Raw genomic sequence first — 20,260 nt, forward strand, 5'->3', positions numbered from 1 at the left:
GAGTCCTGGTGCAGGATATGCTTGAGGCTGCAGTGCACAATGTCGACATCTCAGCTCGGGCCTCATGCTTGGCGTGGACACGTCTCGTCAGGCTTAGCTTCATGCCACTAAATTTTCCAAGGAGGTCCAGGATAAAGTTCTGGACCTGCCCTTTGACGGTAAAGAACTGTTCTATTCGTCAATGGACGTATAGCTGACTAAAACAAAGGACAGCACTTAAACGGCCAAGTCTTTGTCCGTTCTGGTAAAGCCACCTTTTAGGGCTCAGAGAACACCTTTGCAGCCTCGGTCTTCCTCTGTTTTCAGGGGTTTCTAGATCGGAAAACACGGAGAGTCGATCCTCCAGCTGAAAATTCCTGCCGACGTCAGCAGCGAGGCCGGTTTTTCTCTCGGCTTCCTTCTCAGGATCTGGGGGTCCCACCTCTGAGAATCCTGCGAAATCATGGTTTTTGGTGCTCGCACGAGACCCTGTGGGAGGGCGCATTTCGTCTCACTGGGAGGCGTGGAAGACCATCACCGAGGACCGGTGGGTCATGCCAGTAGCTCGGGCGGGCTTCCGCCTGTCCCTTCCCCCTACTGTACCCTTGAACCCTTCTTTCCAGCAGTCGGGGATGCCCTCTCTCAGAGACGAAGTCCAAAAGCTACTGGATCTCAAGGCGGTGGAACCCTTTCCCCTAGGGGAGCGAGGGGAGGGCTTCTACTCCCATCTGCTCATGGTGCCCAAACCCAACCAGGCTGGCCTTCACACCATCCTAGACCTTTCCCAGTTCAACCTTTCTCTTCCCCAAGAGAAATTCAAGATGATCACCCCCAGCCAGATAAAGTCCTCTCTTCAGATGGGCGACTGGCTCAGTATGGTGGACCTTCAGCATTTCCAGTTTTGTGTTCTCCCTTTTGGTCTCAGCTCCGCACTGCATGTCTTTACGAAGATGATGTCAATCATCTCAGATTATCTTCGGCTTCAGGGTATCCATGTGTATCCGTATTTGGATGACTGGCTATTGCGCAGTCCCTGTCCACTGAAAGCCTCAAGCAACCTTCAGTCTCTCCTCCAGCTCCTGTTCCACCTTGGGCTGTCGGTGAACTGGCGGAAATCTTCCATGACGGTCTCTCAGGACTTGATTTTCCTGGGTTATCGTTGGAACACGATCGATTACAAGGTATACCTGACTGGGGACAGAATGGCGGATCTGTTCGCCATGTGTCAGGTGTTTATACAGTCGGAGAGCATATCGGCCTGGTGGTTTCAGAGGCTTCTGGGCCTCATGGCTTCGTGCGTGCTTGCTCTTCCTCGTCTCAAGATGAGGCGGACGCAGTTGGCTCCTCAGAGCTCATGGCTTCAGGCAGTGGATCTAGATTCCAAAATGATACTGGTCCATCGTTCATGAGGCCGGACCTCTTGTGGTGGTCCTCTCTCTGCAATCTGTCGTTGGGGGCTCCATTCCAGGACCCTTGTCTGCAATTGACTGTCACAACGGACTCCTCCCTTCTGGGTTGGGGGGTGACGCTGGATCATCTTCAAGTTTCAGATCTCTGGTCGCCACAGGACAGACATCTTCATATAAATTATCTGGAGCTTCTGGCTATAATCCTGGCACTGAAAGCATTCAAACCAGGTATTGTCAACAGGGTGGTCCATGTTCGCACAGACAATGCGATGTCCATGTTCTATATCAACAAGCAGGGGGTACCAGGTCTCCTCCTCTTGTGGATCTTGCCATTCAGATCTGGGAATGGGCCATTCAGCATAGTATCTGTCTGGTAGCAGTTCACATCCCGGGCCAGCTGAATGTCACTACGGATGCCCTCAGCTGACAAGTAATTGTCAGCTATGAGTGGGAACTGAACACAGAGATCCTCTCAGACATTTTTTGCTGTTGTGGCACTCCAGAAGTGGACCTCTTTGTGACATCTATAAACAAGAAGCTTCCCCCGTATGCCTCCAGGAACGGGCTTGGAGCCTCCTCACTCGGGGACGCTCTCGAAATCCCATGGCACAATCTGATGACCTATGCCTTTCCGCCTCTTCATCTGATCCATCGGGTGCTTTGCAAGATGAGGAACATGGTGAATTGCTGCCTGCTGTTCATAGCCCCTTGGTGGCCAGCCAGGTTCTGGTTTTCGGAGCTTAAGCACCTATCAGTGTGCCTGCCGCTTAAGCTTCCACAGGTTCCCGACCTGCTTCACCAGAGTGATCAACAACTGTGGCACCCTTCCCCACAATCATTCAGCTTGACGGTTTGGTGCCTGAGATCAGATCTTTAGAGCGTTTCAACTTGTCCGCGGATAACATGCACATTATTCAAGCGGCCAGGAAGCCCTCAACAAGATCTCAGTATAAAAGTAAATGGCTACGCTTCTTTCACTGGTGTTTGGCGAGGCAGCTAGACCCCAGGGAGGCTACTATCGACACGGTCCTGTCTTTTATCTCACATTTGGCAGAGTGTGGCATCCATGGCTTGCACTGCAGAACATATTTAACGGCTGTTGCTGATTATTTGTCCACTGACCAGTGTTCCTTTTCACTGTCTAATCCAGTCATTAAAAGACACTTTGTGGGCCTGATGCATCTTTATCCTCCTGTTCGCAATCTGCATCCAAGGTGGTATTTGAATGTGGTCCTTACAGCCTTGTGTCATAAGCCTTTTGAGCCCATGGCTACTGTCCATTTTCCTGTAAAGTGTCCTTTTTGATTGCTGTGACTTTGGCAAGGCGTGTAAGTGAGCTTCAGGCCTTGTCGGTTGAGGATCCATTCCTTACTTTTCATAAAGATAAGGTTGTCCTGCGAACAAATCCTGCCTTTCTTCCTAAGGTGGTCTCTGATTTTCATCTGAATCAGTCAATTTCATTGCCTGTATTCTTCCCAGACCCGGCCTGAGAGGCTGGAAGGGTTCTGCACTGCCTGGACGTTAGAAGAGCCCTTAAGTTCAATCTGGACAGAACATCTGAGCTCAGGAACTCCTCACAGAATTTTGTGACCTTCGGAAGTCCACAATGAAAGCCGGCATCGAAAGTGACCATCTCCCGGTGGATCGCTGCCTGTATTTCTGAGGCATATACCATTCAGGGTCTTCGGGCCCCAAAGGGAATTCATGCTCATCTTGTGCAGGGCAAGGTGGCTGCCGTTGCCTTCCAAAAATATGTTCCCAGGGAGACCAATACGAAAGCGGCTACGCGGGCCTCCCCATCGGCTTTTTCTAAGTATACTTACTGTCTGGACCTGAGCTCCAGGGCTGATGCTCAGTTTGGTCAAGCTGTGCTTAAGAACCTGTTTCCATCCACTTGTGATTCCTGTGAAGAGTGCTTGGGAATCTCCCATAAGTATGGAGGAAAGGGGACGGGACGTAGCAGTATAATAAAGTTACTCTCCGTATTGACTACCTTACTCCTAGTCCATAGTCCCCTTTCCTTCATACGCCAGCCCACCTTACCCTCTAAAAAGGTTCCTCTGTTATTGCTTAAAGATCATAGACCTGGCGATAGAAAAGGACTGATGGGCGATGCGCTGGGCGGAGCTAAGGAGGGCGGGGTTACGGCTGCGTGAGGTACCCCACGTAAAAAGAGAAGAAGGACAACATTTTTGAAAAATTTGATGCTTTTTACAAAGTACTCTGGTCCCGTCCTACAGGATGGAGGAATGTCCCATAAGTATGGAGGAAAGGGGACTATTGACTAGGAGTAAGGTAGTCACTACGTGAGTAACTTTATTATTCTCCAGCGATTCACATGCGCCATCCAGCCTTCCCCTCGAGGTAACCACCCTCTGTATGTGTTATTCCTCCAGCAAGAGTGGTTATAATCTGAGGGGAAGCTTCTGAGGTGGAGCTATTCACTTGATGTCCTATGGGTAGGTACCAAATGCACCCACAACAATGTAGGTAGGACACTGAAGGCGTGAAAAGTTTTTTTTTAGGAAAGGTATTAAAATATAAGTAACCAGGGATTCCCAGCCTGATGACAGGGAATATTCACAGCATGTGAATCTATGAAAGGTACCACTGCTGGATACATGGAGTTACAGGTAAGAAACTATTGCCTTCTGCAAACCTCCCTACTTGAGTTGTCACTAGTCTAAGGTGGTTCTGCGTACTAACCTTTCTTTCATGCCGAAGGTTCCCTCGCCATTCTACATTAATGAACCATTGATTCTGCCAGTGTTCTTTGGCTCTCCTTCGTCTCCGTCAGAGCGTTCTTTAAATTCTCTGGATGTCGCCCAAGACCTTTAGTTCTCTATGGCTCACACAAAGGAGTTCTGTAAGTCATCACAATTGTGTTTTGCCTTCGGACCTGTAGGCAAGGGCAACACCCTTTTGAAGTCTTCCGTTGCCAGATGGCTGTCAGCATGCATTTCCCACTGCTATCGTCTGGCCAACAGGCCCCTTCCAGGAAGACCAAGAGCACACTCAACGAGTGCTGTAGGTTCTACCATGGCATTCCTGTCCGATGTCACCCTGCTCGGCATCTGCAGGGCAGCCATGTGGAGGTCTGTCCATACCTTCACAAGGTTCTACTGCGTTGATCGGGATTTCAGGGAGGAGTCCCGATTCGGCTAGGTAATGCCTTGCAACCTGGTTGCTATATGTGAGCTGGTTACTTCTGTTGAGTTTACCTCTGCCCAGTTGGTTGAGTGTATGTACTGCTATATAATCTAATTAATTAAAGAGCATGTGAATCAATGAAAGATCCAATGCTGGATAAGGAATAATCTTCTTGCTGTAACTCCTGTTCTCTAGCTTTGGTATCTTTCATGTATTCACATGCAACCTTCCCTCCTACCCATCTTTGGCTCTTCTTGGCTCATATTGCAACATTACGTGCGTTGCCAGATTTGACGATGGCCACCAGGGGTGGAGTTAAGGGGACCTGTCTCATTGGCTGTGGGCAGTAGGACCCAATATGACCAGGAGGTAATGGAATTGGCCGAAACGTAACCGCCATGGCCGAGAAGCGATGCAGCACCAAACTGGAAGATTAGATGGGAAAAGGTTCAAAAATCATTAGATTTCTAGAAGACTCCCAACACTTAACATACAGTGAAAATCTGAAGATGGCCACAAGGTGTGTAGCTAAGGGGACCTGTCTATTCGGCTGTGGGTAGTATGACCCAAAATGACTAACAGAGCACTAAAGTGAAAAGCAATTTAAAAATGTAAAGGTAAACTGCTTCAAGGTCACTGAGGATTTCCAACCTGATGACTGGGAATATTCAAGAGCATGTGAATCCATGAAAGATACCAATGCTGGAGTAAAGGAGTTACAGGTAAGCAACATATACCATACTGCATATACATGGATGTGTATCAATCAGTTTTTAGGCCAGGACATGGGACGGAGTGGGCACTCGTCTCAGTCTGGGGTGACATTTTGAAGGATGCAGACAAGGGTGATGTTAGCCTTCGATACAGTTGACTTTGATATTCATATTTCAAGACTTTCTACAATGGCTCAGGTGTTCAAGGAATCACTGAAATGCTTTAGTTCTTTTTTTAACGAATCGGACACAGCAAGTCAAGTTGAGCTCATACACATCTGATTCTTTGCCGGTCAAGTGTGGAGTGTCCTAGGGCTCCCCCTTCTCCTCTATTGTTTAATATCTACATTCGCCCTTTGCTGGACATATTTTCACGATTTGACCTGCAATACCACTCATATGCCGACGACACCCAAATTTACGTCCGGCTAAAGTTGAAAGTGGGAGGCGAGTTAGAGGCAGTTTGTGAGAAACGCTGCCTGGAGGACCTTTGGTGTGCAGTTGTGCTGCGAGTGACAACGCCCCCCAACACTTCCTAAAAGTGACTTCGCTCCGCGAAAGCGGCAGGGAAAGTGGGAGGCAAGTGAGAGGCAGTCTGCAGACAGCGATAGAGAGTGAGATGCCCCAGTAATTGTAATCTGTTTGGCAGGGGAGTCAATCTCTACGGAAAGTGAGTATCATTCCTAAATTGTGCAAACCACCAAAGAAAATAAACATGAAGGGGACAACAAAATGTATACACTGAGAAGAGGAGCAAACCAACAATTGGGGGGTGGCTATAGTTCTCCAGCATGGGGTCTGGCATGGATTTATTTGCTCATGAATATTCCCCGTCGTCAGGCTGGGCATCCCCGGTAAAAGAATAAAAAGTTTCAGTTTTGTTTCTAAACTGCCTTTCTCCTATAAACCAATCACTGAGCTCTGTGTCATACTGTCCTCAGCCAATGACTGCCCTCTTACTAAGCCCCTCCTCCGGCAGCCATCTTAAGATTTTTACCAGACGTTCAAGTGATGGGAGTCCTTGTGTTTCCCTCTTTGAGCTTTTCTGTGTTTTTTTCACTTTTTTGATCAGAAAACTCTATTTTTCGGTCAATCAAGCCTGTGTGCTCCATCAATTATCCTACTGATTAGCAGGGATCCCTTTTTTGGCTCTTTTCAGTGCCCCTCAAGGGCGGATTTAGTCGAGTGTTCTTCTTGGAAGCTTCCAGAAGTTCTTCAGGCCGAGTGGATCATTCACCATCGTCAGATCAGCAAGCAATACAGCGGAGTTGTTGCCTCTGCTGCAACCTCATGAAAAAACATTATTGACCTGATAACTCCGGACTTAGAGACGGAGGATGGAGTCACATGTGAAATCTTCAGGCAGTACTCACTGAGGTTGAGCGTAGACTGAGTTTATTGCAGCAAATGCAGCTGGTCCATCTAGAGAAGGAAATTGAGGAACACAATAACTCAACCGAAAGATTAAGTATGTCCCTGGGCTTGTTCAACACTCAAGCACCCCGTTTTTCTGAGTACTCTTGAGACGGCATCTCTGGAATGGAAAGGGAGAAGTTAACAAAGAATGATCGCTCTGATTTGCCCTTTGATGGTAATGATTTGCCTGATGCAGAATCTTCTAAAGATGGTTTGAGATCATTGGCGGCTCTGAACATTGTACTGCAGTCTTTCATTAGGCTGTATGATAGATGAAGTAAGAGCCAATTCAGCGGCTCTCGCTGAATTAAAAATCTTATTAAAGTTTCAATGAGCTAAACCCCAAGATCAACCTGTAATAAATGCAAAAAAGGATAGAGAACTGGAAACAAAAGGTCCGACTGATCCCTCTCCTAAGGGATTGTATGTAATACTAAGTTAAGTTGTCTCTAGTGCAAATCATTTGAAAATGGATCACATTAACACTGTAAGTTATGCAAACAGTATTTCTGGTGGGAGTACTGTTAGTAAGAAAACCAAAAATATCAAGGGTGTCAAAAATGTGAAAAACAAAGGATCCAGAACATTTCTGAGGAAAAAGGAGAGAGCAGAGGAAAACAGGACACCAACCATTTCCGATGTAATCTCAGACAAGATCCCTCAGGAGAGGACGGATCAACCAGGAGTTAATTGTGGCGAATCCCATGCAAAGTAGTCACTCTATCTATAAATAAAGTGAATGGGAACTGCATAAAATTCAAAATCAAAACCCTGCACGAAGTTAAGAAAAAGACAGAGGGGAGGCCTGAAGGAAATCTTGGGCATGGATATGAGGGCTTAAATTCACACTCACCTAAAACATCAACAGAGGGGGGAGGATTTGGATCCAACGTCACAATCTCCTGAGTTGAAGAACGCTCAGGGGAACATTACTGGATGAAGACTTTAAAACCTTTAAAGACAATATTGACTCCCTCACCCCATCCTTGTCTGATCTTTGCAATCTCTCCTTTTCCACTGGAGTTTTCCCAACTGCCCCTAAGCACTCCCTTGTGCACCTTCTGCACAAAAAACCCTCTGCTGACCCCTCCATCCTGGGAAATTACCGCCCTATATCCATCACTCCTTTCCTGGGCAAACTCTTGGAGAAGCTGGCTATCTCTCAGCTGAACCTCCACACCAAATCCATTGGTTGCTTCCATGACATCATTCTGGCTTTAGGGCATCCAAAAGCACGAAAACTGCTCTTCTGAGCACCCGTGAAAACCTGCTCTCATTTCTTGGCACTAACACTCCCTCTGTCCTCATTCTCCTTGACCTCTCCTCTGCCGTTGACACGGTTAACCACAACATCCTGGTTGTGCGTCTCTGTGACACCCTAGGAATCATAGGTCAGGCTCTGGCATGGTGAACCTCCTTTCTCTCCGACCGCCCATCCCAAGTGGAACTCAGAGCCTTTCTCTCGAGTATAGCTCTCTCAACCTGTGGCATTACCCAGGGGGGATCTAACCTATCCCCCTGGTTCTTCAACGACCATATGGCTGCCCTGGCACACGTGATTGCCACTTTCACCTCTAACTTCCAGTGTTATGTGGATGACACGCAACTATCTTTCAGCCCACCGTCAACCGCCTCCTCCTCCTTGCTCATATTTGCCTGTCTGTCGACAATTCAGTCATGCTGTGCTGCAAATGACCTCTGCCTCAATGCCAGCAAGACTGAGATTGTTCACATTGGGACCCCTCCTCCTTTTGCTGTGGCCGGCCTCCATTGGCCCTGCGCCCATACCCACCTGCGAGGCAAGAAATCTTGGGGTCATTTTTTACTCCACCCTCTCCTTCTCCTCGCACATTTCGGACAACTCTTAAAAGTCTAAGTATCAGCTTCACCTCCGCAGAGGTACTCTACCTTTTCTCACTTTCCCCCAGTGGCTCACTGTCTCCAGAGCCCTGGTTCTCTCTGGGCTGGACTATTGCAACAGCCTCTTTCTCAACCTCCCTTCTTCTGTCCTGCTGCCTCTGCAACCCATCCAGAACAGAACCACAAGACTTATCTTTGTCCTCACGTGCAGGGACTGCATCTCTCCAGCGCTGAAATCCCTCCACTGGCTTCCCATGGCCGCAAGGATCAAGTTCAAGACCCTCTGCGTTGTTCACAAGGCTTTCCGGGGCCTGGGACCTACCTACCTGCAACACTGCCTACCTAAATACTGTCCCTCATGAGCCCTCCGCTCATCTACCTCCAAACCTCTGTGAGTGAGCCGGTTTTCCAAGCAGAGATTTGGAGGGAGATCCTTATCCTCAGCAGGTGCCTCTCTCTGGTTTAGCCTCCCTGCCGCCCTCTGTCTTGAGCCTGATCTTCTTAAGTTCCGGAAACTCCTCAAGACCTTCCTCTTCTCCTCTTCCTTCTCTCTCCCTCTACCCTGCTAACCTAGTTCTCTGCCTTTCCCCCTCTCTCCCTCCTTTCCTTACAGCCTGCTGACTGGCTGCCTGGTATACCTCAGAGTCTCACAGGTCCATGGCTCCCCTGCCAGTTGCCTCAGGGTCCTACACCCCACCCACAGTCACTGCACTTGAGAAATAACCCAAGAGAGTGTCTCTCTCTGCACCTACCCCAAGCTCTACCGACCGGGCGCACTTGAACCCCCCTCCCTGTGACCACCTGTGCACTTGTACGATCCGTACGCACCATGCATGAAGATCGTCTGTCTGTTCTCCCTGGTCTTCACCCCTTAATTGCACTGGTAAAATGGCCGAATTGCTGTCAGGCCTATTTGCTGTGTATCAAACTGTTAAATGTATTTTTACGCACTTACTCTGCCTTTGCAGACTATTATTATCTCATTAAGCGCTTTGAAAAACTTGCCTTTGTGTAGGCGCTTTATAAATAAACAATGCTGTACCATACCATACTCCTCGAGAAGCTAACCTTAACAATGATAACAACCCTTTGGCAGAGAAAGAACAATCTTCAAATTGGCCCATCATTTTCGAATCTGTCGTTGAAGAGGAACAGGATTTCCCATTAAACAGATTTTGTGGTTGCTTTCCTCAATCCCAGAATTGACGTTTATATCCTCTGCGGATCTGAAATGTGTATATTAATATGACAAACACTCTAAAGGCAAGTGTGCCGTACATTTCCTGTAATAAATAGTGGAGAATCTGGTCTATTCCCATCAGGAAGATTTTTTGTTAAAGGGCTATGAGAGCTATTGTATAAGGAACGCTGATCCAAAACTAGGTAGTGAACCAAGAAGAAACTTGACAGTTACCTGCCATTTGTAACACAACCATCACAGGCACCTCTACAGAAACTCAGCTTCTTCTGGTTGGGAGTGGCTTGCAAAATCACTCACAGAAATCCCACCCCACAGACCTGGATTCTAAGATCTGGATACTAAGTTGGAACTTAACTCCTTTCTACAAAATCCTTATGTGATACTCAGTTAAGACTATGTTCTACTACAAGAAACATGGCTGTGTAAGACTCCAGTGCTAGATGGCTTCATGATAAATGTAAATCTTGCAAGAAAAGGTGAAGGAGGTCATCCGATTGGGTGGGTGGCGGGGATCTTAACAGCCATTAGGACTAGTATAGGGCGCTCCACTAAGAATTGGTATTGTAAATCAGAGGCAGTTTTGGTAACAGAGATAATTGACAAAATTAATGAAAAACTAGTATATACTATAGTGATGAATAGATTTCAATCATGTTTCCACTGAATGAGACACTGTGGTTGTAGAAATTGAAAATATTCTGACGAAATGGCAGCAATTGCATATGAACAGCTTGATAATTGTAGATGGGGATTTTAACAGTGAATATAATTTCAGATGGCTAGAGCCTGTTTATTTGAGAAGACAACAACTATAATTCTAATTGAAGATAGCTCGGTCGTTAAAAGAAATTCATATGGGAAGGTTTGGTCATCCCTATTTGCAAGATGGGGTTTTATTCAGTGCAATTTGCTATTTGATGAGAAATGGATAATCACACCAATATGGCATAATCTATGTAGAGTTTCTATTATTAACTATCTGTATGTGTGTAAAGTGTCTGTTTAAAAAATATGTGAATTTGAAATAATGGACTCAAGTAGGAGTGACCACAGAATGCTGCAACTATTACTTGATCTGGGACAGCACAGGAGTGAAGTGCAGGGTGGTCCAACTAATCTTGTTGTAAAGGGAAAGAAAAACAGAACAGGGCAAGTGGCAAATAGTAGAGGGGCTACCAAGAATTGGGCAAAGTGGTGGTCTTCCTTATCTGATGAGCAAAAGGAGGACGTCACAAATCCAACTAAATTCAAATTAGTGCTGGGAAAACTGAGACGAAATACATACTGCAGAAGGCAATTATAGAACTTGTAAGTAATAAAAACAATCTACCAAGAGCTGAAGTGATACACAAATCAAAGTGCCTCAGACAGTCTTATAGAAGATGGCTGAAAATCTACAGAGTGGAAGCATGTATTAGAAGAAAATCAGGCCCTCTTTAATAACATTATCAAAAAAGATATGTGTGAAATATGGAGAGCCTTAAATAGAACAGAAGAGAATCTATCCACCATCCAAAGCTATTATGCTTCTGAGAAACATTGGGTTGATTACCTAACTACAACATTTAAAGCGGATACGGGTGGTGAGACAGCTTCTGTAGATAACCATCAAAAAGGTTTGGAGGGGTCCTTGAAATTCGATAGACTAGACATTGAAATGATCATTTGTCTGTTGGAAAACTCCAGAGCTCGTAGTCCGGACGGGTTATCCAACTGTATCTATAAAGACTTTTTGGGAAGATATATTGTTTAGACTGTTTACACAGACTGTTAAGAGTGCTGTTTGTCCAAATTCTTCATTTAAGAGAGGAGATAGAGGTAGGCCTGAAAATTACTGGCCCATTGCTCTTATAGACTCCTCGGCAAATATTTTTGCAATCTATTGCTTAACGATATAAATGCATGGGCTGAGTTAAATAGTATTTTCAGCCCGCTACAGACAGGATTTCTGAAAGCGTTTGGAGTATTATCAGTGCTTTAACTTTAAGTGCATGTATATCTGACATAGGTGGCTAGTTTGGAAAATCTTTGTACATAGCTGTGATTCATCTGGAGGCAGCCTCTGACAATATTAACATCAAGGAATTTTGGGACAAACTAACAAAGTGGAAAATCAATAAGTGTCTTCTGCAAATGCTTCATTTATTATACTCTGGAAATTCAGTAAGGGTGAGACGTAATAATCGGGGAAACATATCTAGCACAATCCTGATTGAAAAGGGGGTGTGGCAGGCCTGTACTTTATCCCCCACCTTTTTATAATCTGTATTTGGCAGATCTCTGGGAAGAAAGTAAGAACTGGGACAGTTATTCCCCGGGATGGAAAGATTTAAGAGTAAACATACTGGCATATGCAGATGATCTGGTATTTATAGATTATATATAGAAGTTTACAGAGATTGTTGTAGGGAGTGCAAAGTTACTTTGAAAACACTAATCTGAGGATTAATCTTGTGAAATCTTTCATAATGACCTTCACACAAAAACGTAACTCAAAGTCCGTTATTTGGAAATTAAATGAAATACCGGTTACAGGGTGGAAACAGTTAGATACCTGGGCTTGTCAACATCCTCCAAATGTTCTTCAGCATCCAAAGGCAAAAAATGAAGGAAAAGGTATTGCCATATATATCCCTATTGTAAGTTTTAAGATATAAACTATATATGTTTTCACACATACCTTTAATCAAAGTATACAAGTTGAAGGTGGCAGCAATGCTTCTCTATGGGTGTGGGATGATATCCTTTAAAAATCGCAAATTTTGGGATTCACTGGGAGGAATGATTTGGAGGGCAGTGCTGTGTCTCCCAAAATCAACCCCAATCAGTGTATTTCACCTTGAGCTGGGTATAGTATCTTGGTGGCCCAATATATGAAGCGTATTCTGTCACTCTTATATAAGTTAAAATTGTTAGAAACACCAAGCTTAGGTTCTTAGCTATATGACTGACTAACTAATCAATTGAATCCAAAACCATTTCTGTGGAATTTCTGTCACTGTTGTACAAGGTTTGAAAAAATAACAACGAGTAAATCAAATGACTCTGAGTATGTAAAGAAGAATAAGACCTGGCAATGGGATAAGAGCACAGATGTGACGTATTTAGAAAGGCTGAAGTTGTACAGGGTCAAACAATTACTCTACATTCCTAAGTCTACTTCAAGATCTTACATTCAAAGATTCCCTTCACAAAAGCTTAGGGACATATACCTCAAATTTTGGTTAAATGTACTACCAACGTTAGAGGTAATTGGACCTAAATTGGAATTATGAAGAGGTTTATGTGATTGTAGAGCATATGGTGATGTGGATATAGAATCCCTATTTCATTTAGTGCTGGATGCACTGCATTTGGGGATGACAGAATCAGATTATTGGGCACCTTTGTGCATTCGACAGAGCAAATTGTGACATCATTGCTGTGGAAGAGGTTAATGACTACGTCAAAGCCCTGAGTAACCTTTTATAAATATTTCTGGGAAAACTGAAATCGATTGTACAACAGGGGGAGAATGATAGGCGAAGATTTTTGGATCAACTTTAGGTAATGAAATTTATTTTGGAGTGAATATGTACATTTGTTTTAATGAATTTTCTACTATATTAACTGTTGTTATTAAAAGGAATGTGTGATGAAATAGAGTGTAAAAAGTTTCAATGTAAACTGAAAACACCTATATAAAATAACAAAATTAAATTTAAAAAAAAGTTTGATGCTGGAGAACAACTTCCAACTGAATCCACCAAAAACTGAGATCATTGTGTTTGGGTCTAAAATAAAGCTGGCTAACACCCTATAGTGTTTCCTGCCCAGCAGTCATCCAAGGTAAAAAAATTGTTGGATGCGTTTGGCAGGCAAATTTAACCTGTAACCTACAGATTAACAAAATTGTTAATGTCGTTTATTTCCATCTTAAACTGCTGAAACCCCTGTTACCACTTATTTCAGAGAAAGATGGCTCAATGGTAGTTGGCGCATTAGTTAACTCTAGGTTAGACTAATGTAATGCCTTGCTCATGGAGATCCCAAAAGGCCAACTGCAGTGTCTACTGTTTGCGCAAAAAGCAGCTGTTGGGCTTGTTTTCACTCTGCCTAGATGCTCGGCTATCCCTGTTTCTGATAAATCTCCATAGTCTAGCGGTACAGCAGAGGGTCCTGTTTAAGACCCTCTACCTAGTATTTAAATGTCTTCATGGGCTGGCGCCCACATATCTTTCTTCAAAAGTTGTTACCAACTACCCAGATTGCTCTCTTGGATCTTCAGGACAACTTCTGACTTCAGGACTGGTGGTCCATCATCCAGATCTGTTTCTTGGGGCAGCAGACACTTCTCTGCAGGTCCTTAAGCATGGAATTCGCTGCCATATGATCTTAGAAAAATATGGCATCCTTTGTGAATTTAGAAAAAGGCTGGAAACCTTTCTTTTTTAACAGGTCTGCTCTGATTATTGGGCTTCCTGTTATTACTTATATCATCTGTTCCCAGATGCAATTTTTTGCTTGTTCCTATATGATATTCGTGCTACAAGTTCCAAAATAAAATAAAATCATATATTGGTTATGCTGTAAAAAGTGTGTTCTCCTTTTAAGATGCCTCACATATTGCTTCTCTGAGTTTGCTCTGTATCTTCTAAGTGTGTGGCTAGAGCCTTACTTGTTCACAATAGGGTCACCAAACAGTTCTGTGGGCTTCCCTGCAAGAGTTTGCAGTGGGACTGCTTCCTTCCTCGGTGTAACTGTCTTTCCGGTGCAGTGTGTGGGCATGGCCTAGGCACAATGTCCCAGCACGCCTAGCTGCATATGTCGCAAAGTGTGAAAAAGCATTAAATAGGGACTTGCAGCCCCAAAAGAGCTGCACCCTTACCCACAGTGGGCTTTGTCAGATGGGGTTTTAACCTTCTCCTTACTTCCTTTGTGTTATGTCCTTTCAGGTGAAATATTTGTGGCGTGGCCTTGGTACAGCATCCCAGCCACAGCAGTAAGAGTGCAAAGCGTAAAATAGCGGCAAAAGGGACACATGGCCTTAAAAGCAGCGCCCGCAACCTCTGCGGGCTTCACAGCAAGGGTTTGTTGGTGGGGTTTCAACCTTCCCCTTCCTTTTTGGAACGTCCTTTCAGGTGTAGCGTGTGGACATGGCCTTGGCACAGCATCCCAATATTCCCCACTGCAACATAATGCAAAGAGCAAAATAGCAGCTAAAGGGTTGCGCATGACCCAAAACCGCAGCGACCTTACCCTCATGACTTTGTCGGTGGGGGTTTTAACCTTCTTCCTTCCTTGGTGCAATGTCCTTTCCGGTGCAACATCTGGCATATTGTCTTAGCGCTCCCACCTATAGCAGTAACCTTGCCAAGTGCAAAAAAGCAGAAAAAGGGACACGCAGCCCCAAAGCAGCAGCACCCTTACCATCAGCAGGCTTTGACGCAAGGATTTGCTAGTGGGAGTTTTAACGTTCCCCTTCCTCTTTGTAATGTCCTTTTCGGTGTAGCTTGTTGGCGTCGCTTTGGCCAAACATCCCAGCACTTCCATCTGCATCTTTCTTCGCCTTCCAACCCATCACAGAAAGGGGAAAAAACATATGCAAATCTGGCTTTGTCGAACCCCAAAAGGGGCAGTCTAGCCTGAACTGCCTGGTCACATCCCATCTTAATGAGACCACATGCAAAACCATACATCTGTTGGCCTCATATAGAGACATTCACACCAAACAACAGGGCCTTTCAAGGCCCGTGGGCCTACACAGGTGGGAATGGGGTTCGAGGGTTCATCGCCACATGCAGAAGATTACTGCTGCACCTGCCAAAACCAAATCTCCTGAAATTCTGAGAGAAGACAAACTCTCACATGATCAGCCTGCAAGCAGGTGGAGCCATTCTATTTGAGCTATGCCCTATTGAAATCCATGCCAGTCCTTCACTAACCTGCTCATGGACCTTCTTGCGGACGCAGCCTCATCGGGGCACCGTGACCTGCTCTTGCACTTGCCTCCTAGAATCTGCAACCTACAAAGGGACAGAAAGAGAATAACTGTTAGAGATGTAGTTTGTGATTGGAAAACTCTCCCTTTGTTTGTCTCGGTTCACCATTTTCACGTTTCTTACCTGAATTATCTGAAGAATTCTGCAGTTAGTTATTGGTCTAGTTAAGCTGTCTGCTCTCCACCTTCAGATCCTAGTGGTTAGTTCACAGTTCAGCGATCAACCTATAAGAAGAAAGAAGACAGTGTTATTATGTTGGTGCAATGACACAAGTAAACCTTAAAGACTAGTTAACCCTACAAACCAGCCTTATAGAACGGAGTGGATGCTGGAAGTGGAGTGAAGTAACTCATGCAGTCCAGGGAGACAGTGGACAAAACCTATGTAGCAAATCTAGGCTTTATGATGATCCCTAAGGACAAACCTGAGGATGGTTGTGCTGTGGACAGATCTAGTTTGATGCCCAGTCCAGTAAGCTACACAAGGAACCAATACGTCTGCATTGTGTAGATGGGAACACGGAATTGGTAGTCTTTGATCAACTGTATCCAATAGGCACATCCAGGTTTGAGAGTAAGACCAACCCCGGTGCCAGCTATTATTGAGGGCAACCAGAATCTGAGTTACTGAAGATCCTTGATTCCTAGAAGGTACGGGGTGAGTATATTATATTTTAGATGGAAACATTATGGTCCTGAATGCCACTGTGGGAGCCGGCAGCCAACATCTGTGCCCCACTTCTCACCCACAGGTTCCATCTACAGAACCCGGGAGAACCAAGTCCCAACAATACTGCCCAGACCTCTACTATTGGCCTCAATCCTTCCACCCTCCTGACGACAGACTTTTCCCCATTCAGATACGTTCACCCCAAAGAACTGAGTTTTTTGGGGCCTGCCGGCTTACACATGGGAATGAAGGTGGAGGGTTCATCGCTACATGCATCAGATCACCACTGCTTGCCCAAAGCACCCGCCCCCCCTGGGAAAAACAAATAGCCCAGAATCCTGTGAGAAGCCACACTCTTGGGGATCTGCCCACACATGGGCGGTGCCAGCCTATTTAAGGCCACGTCCTACTGAAATTTGTGCCAGTCATTCATGGACCTGCTCAGGGACCTACCTGTGGACGCTTCCGCATCAGGATGGCTTGAACTGCTCCTGCAAACTCATTCTGTAATATGTAACCTGCAAAGGAACAGAAGGAGAACAAATGTAAGAGACATAGTTCTTACTTGGTTTATCTGAACAATTCCTCAGCTCGTTACGGAGCAAGTTGAGCTGCCTATTCTCTGCCTTCAGAACCTAGTGGTTATTTCACCATTCAGTGACCAACCAGCAAGAAAGAAAAAGATGATTAGTGTTATTATTTTGGTAAAAGGAAACCAGTAGACCTTAAAGACTATTTCACCCTATGAACAAGCCCTATTGAAATGAGTGGATGGTGGAAGTGTAGCTGAAGTATCTCCCACTTTCCGAGGAGATCACCTGCAGCAGAACTGTACATCTGACCTAATACATGTAGCATACAGTACTTGGGAGGGGAAAACTGGGGAGGCAGGGGTACCATGAGGCTTTCGCTAATATTCCTTATCCTCACTGTAACGGTTTATTGAGAAGCCACCCTCCCCACTGGGAGTTCCTTCCCTCCCACTAACGTGGTTATGCAAAACCCCATATCACACAGGCTCATCCAATATTGACCAGATCCCAGACCAGCTATCCTCATGCTAAGAAAGATCACCACTCCAAAATCCCCCTACTTTGTGGTGCTCCCTTTCCAACTATTCTCAACCAGTTGGTGGGTAACGGCGTGAAGGAGAAGGAACCTCTGCAACCTGAATACGTGACTTGTCTGGGAGCCACTAGAACAGGTAGGTTGTTATATATGGAACCTCTGGAATGGCATCTGGCTGATCTGCCTTTCCTTCTCAGAAGTATTGTTTACTTTCCCTTTATTTAATTATTAGAAGACATTCTGAAGTACATTACTTATGAGACACCTTTCCCAAAGGGCACCTAGCCTGGCTCATCTATGAAAAAAGCTTTTCAATGGCAGGGCCTTGTGTACAGGGAGGGTTGTCAGTGAAAGCCCTGTCTACGAGAGGTCCTCGTATACTAGAGAGCCTTGTCAATGAATGAGCCTCATCAATAGGGCCTTTTTTATGGACAAGCCTAGTCTATGAGAAATGCTAGTCTATGACAGGCTGGTCAATGCCAGCATTGTCTATCGAAAGGGCTTGTCCACAACAGGCTTGTCCATGGATGACCCTCATGTATGACAGGCTCATGATGGGAGAGCCTTGTCTATGAAAAAGCCTGGTCTATGACAGAGGCTTGTCTACAAAGAAGCCTAATCTAAAAGAGCTTGTAGACAATGACAGGATTGTCTACTTTATTATCATATCAACTGTGTCAGAGATAGAAAGGCAGCACAGATAAAACACAATTTAATAATACATAGTTGATGCAGAATACAGCAGGAAAATATTGTAAACTATACATGATTTTATAATAATCTATACAATCGTATTAAAATCATAACCAATCTAGCATATAACACTATTAAATATTGTCATGACGAGATACTTAAAGGTTCTGACCTTCTCAACCAGGCTCTATAGAGATACTTTGCTACAGCATAGGTAGATGATAGATCATTGTTTCTGTTACAAAACAGCAACGGTTCTTCAACCATTCTCATTCCATGAGCAACAAATCCTGGTTTAAAATATAATTTCTACATTTCTACGGTTAACGTAAATTGGGCAGTTTAAAACAAAATGTATTTCACTTTCTCTTATTGGCTTACAGTGGTAGCCTTTTTTAGAAAGATGATTATCCCAATTGTGTTGGCGACAGGCAAAAGGTAAGATGCCCAATCGGAATTTCATAAAAAGGAGTCGCGTGTATTTTGGGGATGGCAAATCCAGGTATTTTTCATACCCAAATGAACTTTTTTTTATTCCAGTGGAGACTGAGGCATATCATGATCTTTAGTTTGGCTAGTAATTGCTCTTCCTCCTTTACTTTATATATGCTCTTAATTATAACTTAAGTAAGTATGTATATCAATCAACTCTGGGGATTGGTAGTACTCAACATGACACAGGCTATTCGATCATTTTTTCATGTGTGTGAGACAGGGGGTACTTGTCCCTCTCTCTTGGGACATAACATCTTTCACTGCGTCGCTCTGTTTTATAACGGTAGGCGTACTCCATAACATAGCCCAGTATAAAAGTAGTTTAATTGTTGCCAGTTGCTTTATACTCTTCAGGTGAATCTCTGTGAGCATCAAAATTGCTGGCGTAGTCGGTGGGAGCCCAGTAATATTTTTATAAATTTGTTTTCCATCATTGGATCTTTCATAGATTCACATGCTGTGAATATGCCTGTCGTTAGGTTGGGAATCCTCTGTAACCTAGAGCAGTTTCCTTTTAAACAGAAACTTAAGGGCTCTATTGTAGTCCTTTTTAGATCATATTACCTACAGCCAATTGTAAAGGCTCCCTTAGCTCTGCCCCTGGAGGTCATCTTCAGATTTTTACTGCATATCTTCATGTTGGTAGTCCTCAATATCTCGCTCTCTACATTTCAAATTATTATATATATATATATATATATATATATATATTACACAGCCACATTAGTGGCTGTGTAGTTATGGTTAGGTTGCTGTTTCCATAGGAAGAGCCCTTTTTGGGTAGCTTATAACTTCGCTCTCCCTGGACGAATCCTCACCAAACGCTGCAAAAAAAGTATATGCGTCACTCTGAATGTTTGGTGAGGTTTGGTCCACGGGGGGCAAAGTTATAAGGGGGGTCCCAAAACTTCTTTTTTTCCCATAGACTGAATGGGGAAAAAACTTTGCTCACGCCTACAGCCCAAACCGCTGGACGGATTTTCACCAAATTTGGATCAGGAGCAGCAGCTTGGTCCCAAAAGCGTGCTTTTGCAAATTTGGTGAAAATCCGTCCAGTAGTTTTTTATAAAATGAGCAAAAAATAGGTTAAGAAAAATGTGTGATATCTATGTTCGGTCCGCGGACACACTTCCCTGTTTGCTCCGCGGACAGTGTCCTGATTGGCCAACCGGCTTGCGTCATGTCAGCGGACATGCAACGTGTTAGTTGATTGGACGGCGAAGAGCGTGAAGCGCGTCAGATTTTCGGAATGCCCGACATCTTGAATTCGCAGACGTCCGCGGACAGCGCAGTGAAACTTGGTGGAGAAATGCTATTTAGTAGAGGGTGTTGGTGTGTAAGACTGTTTGGGGAGGGTGGGGGAGTAAGAGATGGGTTAAAAGTCGTATTTATTTAGGTGGTAGATCTCCTTGTTGTGTTCGATTTGTCCGCGGACAACACGGATGTCCTGAAATGTTCTAAATAAATGAAATGGGGGTGTTCTGAGGACACTATGGGCCTCGTTACACATTGGGCCTCATTACGATTCAGGCGGTAAGGGTTTTACGATGGCGTAAACAGCGCTGACCCTTACCGCCTGAGTACGAGGTCCCTTAGCGCCATGGCGGATTTAACACCTGCTTTTAG

This window comes from Ambystoma mexicanum, chromosome 3p (genome assembly GCF_040938575.1).
Source record: "Ambystoma mexicanum isolate Mex_15411 chromosome 3p, UKY_AmexF1_1, whole genome shotgun sequence".
NCBI classification, from domain to species: domain Eukaryota; kingdom Metazoa; phylum Chordata; class Amphibia; order Caudata; family Ambystomatidae; genus Ambystoma; species Ambystoma mexicanum.